Below are 12,615 nucleotides of genomic sequence, written 5' to 3' on the forward strand. Positions count from 1 at the left end.
CAGGGATGATGTACTGCTGTCCGAGACAAATCAGGAGCAGGTGCCCAATTTGAAACAATGTTGCCTTAGTCTGAACAAGCAAATAAGAGCAATACTGCAATCCTGGAAAGAGCCTACTTTGGCGACATCCACTACAGACAATCATATCTCCTTTTTCACATATGTCTGCAACAGCAAAGGGAGCACTCAGATCTGCTTAGAAGTGGTGGTCAAAGACACCAGATATACAAGTGCTGTAGATGTAGCAAACTTGATGCCTGACAGAGTCAGTGAAAGCATCACCCCCTATCCTCCCCATCAGGACATCTTCAGTACCTGCCCCTTCCCCTTATATGTAGGGAACAGGTCATCACTGCCATTTCAAAGTCATGGTATACAGTCTCCATGGGAGCTGATCACATCACAGGATGCATCCTACATGATCCCAAGCATGAACCTGTAGCACCATATGGCAATGTATTCAACCAAAGCCTGAATAATGCCTTTGTCCTAACCAAGTGGATACCACCCACTATCACCCCTGTACACTAAGGTGGAGAGTCCATCAATCTGGCACATTATAGACCCCTCAAGCTGATCTGCAAGGCCATGGAACAATGGAGAGTACATCATGTGATATGCCAGCTGTATCATGCACCTCATTAACAAGGACATTGGCAAAATCCACACACTTGCTCACACACAGTTAGGCTTTTTCAAGGGGGGAATCATACCTGTTACATTTGGTTGACTTCTTTGATACAGTCACCAAAGCCATGGACAAAAGTGAGACAGTGCACACTGCCTACCTTGACCTGGCCAAAGACTGTGTCAGTATTCCCCACTAGGCCATAATACAAATAGACTCTCAACTAGGCATCAATGCATATGTTACCAGAGGGGTAGCACACCAGCACACTGACAGAACCCACCTAGTCAACATAGGGAAAGTTAACTCAAGTGGGAGACCCATAACTAGTGGCATAACCCAGTATTCTGTGTTTGGGCCTCTGGTATGTGTGATTTACTCATCTGAGGTGCAGGGCACAACCAGTAGGCTATGGCCGACTATGTTTGCAGAAGACTGCATGCTGGGTGCTGTTACCAACTACCCAAGTGATGTGGACATCCACCAAGAAGGTCTCATGCAGACACATAACTGGTGCCAGAAAAATGGCTTCAGGCTGCATACCACAAAATACAGCATCATCCCCTTTGGGGAGAGTGATGTCTCCACATATTATCACAGTACTAACTGCATCCTAAGCACACAGTCATGAGGGAGTTGTGCACACAGGTTGATGGCAACATGACATTTGACCACCATGTTACTTCTGTTGTAAGGAAAGCCTTCTACATGGCCCACTTCATACATAAGGGTATGTCATCCAGGGACATGGAGGTCATAACATCCCTGTATTCCTCCCTAATAAGGCCCATTATTGAGTATAATGCCCCTGCCATTGTGTACCTCGCAAAGCACATGCAGCAGCTGGGGAGACCACAGAGGTTCCTCATCATGGAATAACAGGGCCTCAAACATCTACCATACACAGATAGCCTATAAGCTCATCCCTCTACCCAGTTTCATACAGACTCCTCAGAGGTGACCTCTGTCTGGCATACAAGGTGATCACAGACTTGACCTTGATTGGACTGCTGCAGAACCACAAGTTAAGCTCCTCTCTATTAACCTACATACATGCCCTCAACCTGGTGTGTGACATCAACAGGACTTGTTGGTGGGTCAGATGTGTGTCCCACATACTCACCCAACTGTGGAATGGACACCCTTTCCACATCAGGCAGAGTACCTCTTTACACCTTTTCAAGTGAAACATGGATAACTGGATGGTTAACAGGACATACACCCTTGAGATACCACCTGAGTCCCTGATGGACTGAGGCATTGGGTGCTGACTTGCATAAACATGGGCTAAAGTCTGGGCTAGGCTTATGAGGCCCTCAGAACCAATAGTCTAGTAGCCTCATATGATCATACGTATACTGGTTATGGCCTTGTGTGCTGTTACGGACTGTATTGTTATGTTTCCACACCCATCACTGCCATCTACTGTGGTGTGTCCCCTATGGGTGATGCTCCAGTACCATGTCATAAAGCCACCATCTGACAAACAGGTGAGTGGCACTACAAGTGTTTGGTGACAATCGAGCAACATCTGTGTGACACAATTACAGACAGCACTGCAAACGTGCATATAGGGTATCCTCCCTGTAGGTGCCTGACATTTGTAGTACACAGATGTTTGCAGAATGTGTACATGTTCCTGATACATGTGGACCATTTGCCATACAAATGTAGATGGCTGACAAACAGTTGGACAATGAGTAATAGTTGTTCCCAGACTGTGGGGAATCTGGCTGTCATTACTAGACCCCTCAGAAAACAGTTATGGTACATTAATATCTGGTACTGTATTTATTCCCTTATATTTTATGCTCAATATGTACTCTCTGTTGCTGAGGCAGAGCCTGTGCCCCCCCCCCACTACAACGGGCTATAACCTGGTGTCCTGCAGTAGGGGGTCAACAGGTATGATAGCCATAGCTCTCAGGCAATGAGATACAGGTGTGGAGTAGGCAGTGACCTAGCCAGAGTTCATCAGAAACAGTCAGGGAAACCGTGACAATATTTGAACTATGCCTGTGTGACATGCACAGACTGAGAGGAGCTGACTGAGAGTACATCATGTGATATGCCAGCTGTATCCAACTTTACACTCCATTAGCATTCGTACATGAGCTGACCGTTGCTGGAGGGACTCAAAGGGACAGAGCTGTGATCCATGTCACAGCAGACAGAGCAAAAAGGGAAGCTTGTAGGTGCTGGAAAGCAGACTGACAGCAACAAGTCATTCCAAGATATGCAGTATAGAGCTAGTGTTGTAATCCCTATTTCCAATGACTGCATTCTCCCATCTGCATCCCATTACATGGGGAATTTTATTACATACCTGGTATAGTGCTGTACTCCTTTATGCACAGTATGTCTTTGTAAAGAAATTCAAAGACCTGTTTACTATAGGCAGTAGCTTACCTTGTTTAGGTAATGCTCATGAAAAGGTGATTGCCTGTGCACCAATCTGTGACTCACACTTGCTAATTGCATCCAGAACAGCTGGACTGCATTTTCATTAGCCAATGTCTTGGCAACACAGTACTATATTTAAGGACTTCATGTAGGCCTTGGCCCTTTTCCTGGCCTGTGAGATGGACATTATTGAGGTGTGGGGACTACAGCATCACAGAGAGTAGGTAAAAATATTGCTCATTGTTTGGATTTATGTGGTATGTCCACAGTTTTGCATCCTATGTTTGGCCATTGTGAACAGGCTTTCTGATTTTGTGGCAGTATACTGTTTAACAATGTGTGTTGAGGTCAGTAAGGAGACAGAGAGATGTGAGTGTCATACATCATTTGCATCAGAATATGCATGCTGCTGCAGTAGCTGCTGGTATATCAGCTGTGTATGTTTGTAGGGGAAGACTGTGACACATGTCCCTGTCACTTGACCATTGCCCCCCACCTCTTAATGTATTGGTGTTGTGTGGATTCCCTGTTCTAGGTGGGTGGGAGGTATGGTAGGTCTGTAACATATAGCTGACCATAATGCTGCAAATATTTCAAGCTGCAGCTGCTGCATTCTGTTCAGGAGTCATACTGGGGATTGTGAACAAAGTGGGGGACAGCAAGCTGTATATGTCAGTGAGGGAGCTGTTTCAGCTCTGTTGTCACAGCATAGCCAGGGTGAGGGTTCTCACAACAGTCCAGGTGAGGCATGTGCCTCTGGTACATACGTTATGTAATAGTGCCATCCAAACAGTGGTAGGTGATCTTTACATATTTGTGAAGTGTGTCCCAACCTACAGGCCGTTGATGTGCTAGCATGGGTGGCAGTGACTGCAGTAGCATCAACCAATTCTGCTTAAAATTGCAGGGCTCACTCATTTCTTTGTTATTTTACTTGACATACGACAGACTGGAATGGAAGCCAGGACTGTGAGTGGCAAAATGTAAAGCATGCTAGGAATGTAACAGATTGAGCTACTGAGTCACTACTATAGCAGGTGTATTTGCAAGACATATGTGCAACCATACAGTCTGTTACACAGGATTGTCATGAACATGTGTGCTCGGATGGGTATGACGTGTGACACTGAACTGTCTGTCATGATTTTTTAATCCCAAGCTGTATGACGTGACAGTAGTTCAGCACACAGAATAGGTCTTGTGACAACCATGCTAATATAGGTGGCACAACTACAGACATTCTACAACAGTCTGTGCAGTTGTCAGCTGTACCTGCTGTCGTAGGCCTCATGTACATCCATTTACATGTATTCAGCTGTGTGCTGGTTTGGTGTCTGCATCACCGTCCCAAGTAAGCTGTCAATTATCCCATTATATGTAAAAGTAGTGTATCACTGATAATCAGGATGTTTATAGAAACACCTGCTATTTGTCAGAACTGAGTAGCCTAGTGGGCACAATGCACTATGCTGTAGTTGACAGAGTCCTGGGTTCAAGCCTTGGGAGGTGTAATTATTTTTTTGCTGATGTGCATCACTGGCAAACAGGGTATGTTTTTGGAAATACCTGCTATTCAATGGAGCTGAGTGGGCTAATTCACTATGCTGTAGTTGACATATCCTGGGTTTGAGACATGCCAAGGGTGGTTATTTTGCTAATGTGTATAACAGTGTCATGAACATATAAGGTGATTGAAGCAGTTTTAAGCAGATTTAAGCAGGTTTGCGCAATGTGGCGTGACACTTAGTGCCACTTAAACCCATGCTATTTCAAAAAAAGAAAAGAAAAAAGGGGTGATAGGAAAGTGGTGAAATGGGTGCAACCATGGGCTAAAACAGTGTGAAAGGCATGTAGTTATGTGCAGGATAGGTGTAGGAAAGGACCATAGCTCTTCATTTCTTCTACAGCAACAACTGTGCAGGTTGTGGACAATTTGGAATTTGGAGCCTCACATCCCACAGAGAGGGGTGTGGGTGACATAACTGTTGATTAATTGCTGCAATGATTGATTGTGGGCAGTGTACGTGGGGACAAAATGGAGAGCATGTATGGGGCAATATTTTATTGTGGGACAGATGGCCATTTTTTTAAGGAGAGTGTGGAATGTTGGGGAAGGGATATAGTATGTGTGGGGAGGTAAGTTGGGTAGGAGAGGTAGCATTTGCAAACAGACAAGACAGACTAGACAGCAGACATGGGCAGTGTATGACAAATGAGAGGGTAAACACCTTGGACAGGGAGGGTGTTGTGGAATCAGAGAATCAAGTGCCTCCAGACAGCAGCAGTGGGACTGAGTTCCCCACTCATGGACAGTCACCATTGCTCCTTCATGGCCCTGAAGGTGGCCGTGCTGGGGGCTGAGCACTTGGGCCAGCCTGCCTTTCCGGGTTTGCCAGTCTACATTCAATCTGGCAGTCAATCGTCAAACCCTTGCTGAACGATCCTGCACACCATGCCTGGGAGCTGTTGCTGGGTGACCACTCTCTCTCCGCGCCTGCTGCCAGGGGGACAGGCCACATTCCTTGAGGCGGTTCCACATGTAGGTTGTGCAGGACCATTGGAGGGGACAGCTCCAGGTTGGGTTCCAGACGTGCTAGGTCCAGGTGCCACGAACAGTTGAGGTAGGGTAGGTGGATCCGGAGAAACTGGCCTACCCAATCAAGCTATGGTGTTGCGGTGATTCACAGTGTATAGGTTAGTATTTATTTATTTGCATTTGTTTACCGGGATGGGCCAACTGGGCCAGAAGTGCATTTTCAGTGGAGTCCTGGGGAGAAAAGCCCCATATTTAAGACAGTAATAATGAAGAGAACATGTGGTTAGTTGTAACAGCATGCCAGAACAAATCACATAACCCAGTAATGTAACATTGCATAACATATTGAACACAACAATAATTGGGATAACAGTCAGTAGTGTAACAGCATGCCAGTAACAGTTATAGCATAAGGCCAACAACATAGATAATTGAACAAGGTATGTTAATATGCAACTATTGTAATACATAACAATAATAAAGTACAAGGCCCAACATAACATTTTGAGAACAACATATGTTAAAAGTATACCATACCCGATGTATAGGAATAATAAATTATGATGCAGATAATGGGTAGGGGGAGGGAGACACACATGCCATTACTATCAGTATAGGCTATATTGTTTGCAACAGAGCTCTTATATACTCTACAGGGCTGCCCTTACTTTATGTATACATGTGTCCTATAGCTTCTGTAGCACCTACATACCTCTCAGGCTATCTGCATGGGAAGGTATGTGCCAAGCTGTAATACCTACAGGTACACAACTACAGGGGACTATTACATGTGAGGGGAACATATCTGACTACCAAAGTGTAATGTGGACCAATGCGGTGTGACTGTGCTATTGAGGTAAATCATTTGGCTGTTAAATCTGTTTCCCAGGGATTTTGCGAGAGGGATCGCAGAGTCCATGACAGTGTGACACTTGCAAGACATGTATCATGCACAGTACAGAAACTTTATGCTTATCATGCCATCCTTGGCAGGCATAGGGTGAGACTCTCAGCAGACATTCACAGACACATCAGGCATACAGCCGTACTAAGTTTAAACAGTTTTATTTGTTTTAATAAGTTGCATTAGTATTGTACTTCTTGACTTTTTATTTACTGCACTCATATCACCTTGCTGAGCAATGCTGTTAACATTCTGGTACATCAGGACACACAAATTAGTAACCCATCTGAACAGTTACTACAGCCATTTATTTACCTGAAATTCATGTGGGTAGAACACCTGTTAACAATACATAATGGTTTCTATTAATATTTAGTAGTACTTTTCCCTGGATTTGAAGCCCGGTCTGTGTGTGACAAAATGTATATCAAACCTAGTGTTTATCACACTGAGCTAGTGAGCCACTGCTGAATATTGATTGAGTAATATATGCATAGGGCTCATCTGGTAACACACTGTGGCCTGGTAATAGAGGTAAAGTGTCATACAAAACTGCAGTCACACTTGAACACACATATGTGGTACTCATTCATGACAGAGATATTAGGTGAACTGTGTGTTAATACTTGGAATGCAGGTGTACACATTTAACCCCTAGGGGATTGGCATATGTGTGATGTGTACAGACCATATCAGAGTGCTGGGTTGCCTACCTGATCCATATACAGTTGCAGATGGCATATTTGTAGTCTACAGCTATTACAGTTTCATACTTGCCTGCAGCAGCGTAACTACGTTCAGGAATGCATATAGCTGAATGCAATGGTTAACATAAGACAATCCTGAGATAAACACACTATTATACCTTAGCCATTACTATTCTACGTGCAGGTCTTACTGCAGAACAAATATCATAATGCATTATATCTTGTAGTACAGCTTCACATTTACACTTTAGCGCAACAGTTCTTTATCAGCAAACATTCAGTCATTTCATGGTATTATTCCAGTGTTTATTTCACAACACTTGTAATACTCAATTTCTTGACCAGCAGCCCAAAATACACACATTTTCCACAACAAAGCTTTATTATGAATGACATTAAACAGTGATTGGTATACATCTAACAGTCTTTACTAATGAACACTTTAGATAATGCAGGTGTGGCAAGACAACTGTCATTCCGCAATTTATGCACTAGCAACTTTATTTCCTTAACAATTCTGAATGCAGTTGAACTCTTTATTTCCTTAACATTGTGACTGCAGTTGAACTTTATTTCCTTACAATTATGAATGCAGTTGAATTTATGTCCTTCTCATTGTGAATGCAGTTGTATATTACCTTAACATTATTAATGCAGTATAAACTTTTATTTCTTTAACATTATTAATTCAGTTGTAACTTTCTTTCCTTAACATTACCAGGTTTCATGCTTTCATCTATATTGAACTGTACCTGGAATTACTCACTTATATCAGTCCAGGTCTATGACCACATTCATCGCAGTGTACTCAAAACTGAATATACCTACTAACAGTTACTACTGTACTCTTTTTTATTTATAATACTATAGAGTGCAAGATACATCTGTACTCACCATTCTCATGGGGCATCCTGGCCAGGTGCCCTACACTGGCCTTCAGGTTGTGAGCTCTCTCATGTGCAGCTGTGGGGAGAGAAACAAACTGTTATGCATACCAGTCTATGAGATATTAATACTATAATTTGATAAAAAACAATTTACTATACTTACAAACTTGTGGGCCATTGTCATCCTGAGCATCTTGAATCCATGTGGCCAAGAGATCCCCCTTCCTACACTTCAGGTCATCATAATGGTGACAACACTGTTTACCTGTGTGGGGGATACCAGTAGCACTGGTGAGTTTGCATGCCAGCTGGTCCCAGGCCACCAATTTATAATCTGACTACTGGTACTGGCCCTGCAGCAACTAGATGTCATGGTCATTTACTAGGAGTCCAGCCATGACCCTGGACTCCAAAATGCCTCACCTCTGTACCTGGAAGCGCACACCCTCTCCAACTCCTTCCATAGTCTCTGCCAAGATCAAACAGATACTGGCTATATTCCCACCTGTTGCACTTAAATGAGGCTGTTTTCCCACCCTTTGCCACCATTGGGCCATTTTTCAAAATGCTCAGCTCCGCTTAGCACCACACAAATCCGGTGAGCTCAGGCAAGCAGTGCTTAAACTGGCAATGCTTAGCAATACTTAGAGGTGTGCAAACCAGCTTAGCTGAGCTGAGGACTGGTTAAACAGGCATTGTTTAGCAGTGCCCAAACCAGCTAAGTGGAGCTATGCATTGCTAAGTGCTGCTAAAATGGGCCCTGAGCTTGGTTTGGCATAGCAATGCTTAGCAGAGCTTAGCTAAGAGCAAACTACATTTAAAAATAAAAAAAAAAACTAATATGAAATTATTTGTTCATTACTACTACTTTATTATTATATATATGTATTGCACTTCTCTATATTTCCTGAACCTTATGTACTTTAATTGCTTTATCTTGGAGTGTGTATTTTAGGTATTGCAGACTTGTGTGTAACTGGATCTGTTCTCTTCTGGTCTCCACTGATAATGGGCTTCTGGCTCAAATAGACTACCCATGGTTAACATATGTCACTACATACATCAATAAATTAAAAATGAATTTATAAAACTTTGCTATCAGATCTAAAAGCTGAATGGCCTGTCTATTTGAACCATGCACCTACTGCATACAGGGCCGTGACTCTAACCATTCAGCTACAGGGATATGATGACTACTGCTATACATTTCTGTATAGCTCTCAGCTACTTTTAAGCACTGCTGAGCACCACGCCATGCAAACATGCTCAGCTATGCTTAAACATGACCTTTAAGTTAAAATTAAATGTATCCAGTTTCTATTTTTAGATGTCTGGCATGTGTCCATTGCTAAGCACCACACCACGCAAACACACAAAAAAATGGAAATAAAATACTTAGCTTTTATATTTTAGTGCCATCTGGGACTTTAACAGTGCAGGGGGTATGTTATTCATCCCCGGACACTGTAATATACCCTCTACACTGATTGTGTAACCGTGTTACACAGCTCTCTCCCAGTAGTGTGCCTTTATTAATATGCAAGACACGCTGCCGAGGAGGATCCACAGACATGGCCACAGTACACTCCATGTAGGCTTTCCACTATTCCTACACAGAGTTTATTAAATCCCCAACACTGTCTTTTACTTAGGAATGCCTTCCCAAGACTACTTAAAGTCACACATATATAGGTCTCTCTGAAGTAAATCTCCATTCATTCTGAAATTATTTTATCTCTAATTAGCATGTTTAAAATGAAGTTCACCTGAGGCTATGAGGATTAATAAGTTAAGTTTCAATGTTTTCATTTTTTATCCCATGGGTTTGATTCTGAGATGGTAGAACAAATTTTAACATTGTGTATGTCCCAGCATCAAATTATGTCACAATTCCTCCTATGTATCCTTCAACATACCCAGAATTGCAAGCCAAAGCATTAGTAATTTCATTGTTGAACATTGTAATATGTGTCAATAGTCTGAGCATCATACATGAAAATCTTACTGCCATGTTTCACACCTTTGGTGCTGTTTGATGTAAGTACTACCAATGTGTATGCCAAGGAATTCATACACGTATAATTAAACAAATGTAATTGGCAAGGCTGTGCATCCCTGAGCACAACCTGTTACATGTGAGATCTGAATTGGGTGCCAATTCATACATACATTGTTAGTGTGACTTCATCAGACATGGCTGGCAATGGAGATAATGGTACTAAATTAGGAGCAAAAATGTCAGATGTTGAGGAGACCAGGATTTCTGTGGCAATCCTCTTGAAGCACTACTGCTGTAGGCTGCTGCACGGGAATTATACCTGGTATCATTATAAGGCTGAGGCTTGGAATAGCTTGGCCAAGGCTGTTTGCAGTGCAACTGGCATTCCACGCACTGAGGAACAATGTCGTCATCACTAGAGTGGCTTGAAAAAATCACAATCAGGACCTCCTAAGCTGATGGGAGGATGAACTCAGGACTGCAAACACCCCTCAGTTGTGTAGGCATGCCGACCCATAACCTCTCTATAATATGGCATTAACTGTCTAGCCAGCTAATGCAGTTATTCATTCTGCTTTCATATTCTTTTTTTCTTTTTGTGCTGTAGATCTGCTGAGGAAATAACAGCAAACTGTGAGGCACACCAGGAAAGATTATATTACCTCAGAGAGGCACAGGGTAAGTATGCAAACCAGAAAACTATTTTCAGTCCCTCACTCCCTAGCATCTTCAGCAGGCATACCCATACCTCTCAACCTCTTAGAACAAAAAACTAAACAAAGCCATAAATAATGGGGGGGGGACAAAGGCCCAAAAATAGGGACATGTTTTAAGTATTGCTTTTACAAACTTAGAAAGTTGATAGAAAAACAGGTTTTGCATTAGTATGACTTTTCAGAAGGGTATGTAGTGTGAGACTCAAATGTATGTCCTTATTTTCTGACTTCAACCCTAAGTGATTAACAAATGATTTGCCAGAAAACCACAATTTTAAGAGAAACAGACTAAAAATATAAGGCAAAAATCTGGACATTCTGTGAAAAGCTGTACAGTTGAAAGGTATGGATACCTCAACCTTGAAATCAGGTGTGCATGCCTTCTCCAGTAGTTCTTGCTGCTTGCATTATGCAATGAAAACACCATAGGTTCATAGGTTCATAGGTAAGCACTAGGCTATCGGCCCAAGGGCCTAAGTAAGCCTAGCCAACAAGGTTCCCTGGCTTACACCACCCAAGAAAGTGGGTGGACTCAATACTCAGAAGTAGCAATTAGATTTTATTACTTTATTATTTAAATAAATTATATTTATTACTTTAATATTTCTAAAATATTAACAGCAATAATGAATGTCAAGAGCAATTCAGTTATGATAAGTGCATTTATTACATGTGAAAGCAGATATCTTATGCAACATAGGGAAATAATAGCTGCTATTTCTTACATCTTAGCAGTGAGATTTGTTTATTTTATGACACATTAATACCTTAGTGAAGCAAAAACAATCTCAACATACATATGGCAAGGTGCAAGGACCATAAAGGAACCAAAATTCAAAACACAATCAGCACTCATTTAAAATAATATGCTTTAATCCAATAACTTACTCCAAGTAAAAAATGGTAAACTGGTTTTGGCACAAGCCTTCATCAGTGCAAATCACAAAAACTACAAATATTATTTGATTCATGAAAACTCTTTTAAATATGGATAAATGTAAAGTTGTCCCTCCCAAGAACTGTAGGATAGCTAATCAGATGGTCTTATTCAAACCGGGTGGAAAAAAGCCACTAATTTGACAATCCTAGTAAAATATCTTGCCATCCCAATTTATTAAAGCCACAAAACGATTTCCTATCTATAGCAGTAAATCTAAAACTAGCCATGGGATGTTTAATTAAATGTTTATATAATGCATTAAATGTACGATAGTTTTTTATATTGCTAATATGCTCAAAAATTCATGCTTTAAATTGTTGAGACATTTTGCCTACATGAAAGGAAGCTAAATAGATAACTCACTGTGATGTACAAGTACTAAAATAAAGGATATCAAAATCCCAAGAAGTGTTAGCATCTTTAAAACAACTTTACAAGCTCAACAATTTCCACAAGGGTAAAAACCCTCCAATAGTATCCCATCCATAGTAGGTTGTCTATCTATTCCAGCCAAAATGCCCTTCTTATAATGTTTGAGATGACTACCTATAGTTCTATTGCATCTAAAAGAAAAAAGACAATGGGACAGAATCAAATCTAACAACCTCTTGTTATATAATAGAATATCCCAGTGCTTAGTTATTAACCTCTGAAAAGCCAGGGGATTACTCCTAAAAGTGGTAACAAATCTAAGAGTCGACTTCTGCTCTCTTTTTCACTTACATTCCAATAAATCAGATCTATCAGCACTCTGGACAGTATTGGAAGCTCTATATACATCTTGATACTTATAGTCTCAGTCATGAAACCACTGAAAAGGAGCTCTAGTATATTGATCTAAATGTTCGATAGTAGAACAAATTCTTTTGAGTCTCAAAATAAAGATTTTGGAATA

Source organism: Protopterus annectens, chromosome 5.part0 (genome assembly GCF_019279795.1).
Source record: "Protopterus annectens isolate FY-2018-M chromosome 5.part0, PAN1.0, whole genome shotgun sequence".
Lineage (NCBI taxonomy): Eukaryota > Metazoa > Chordata > Ceratodontiformes > Protopteridae > Protopterus > Protopterus annectens.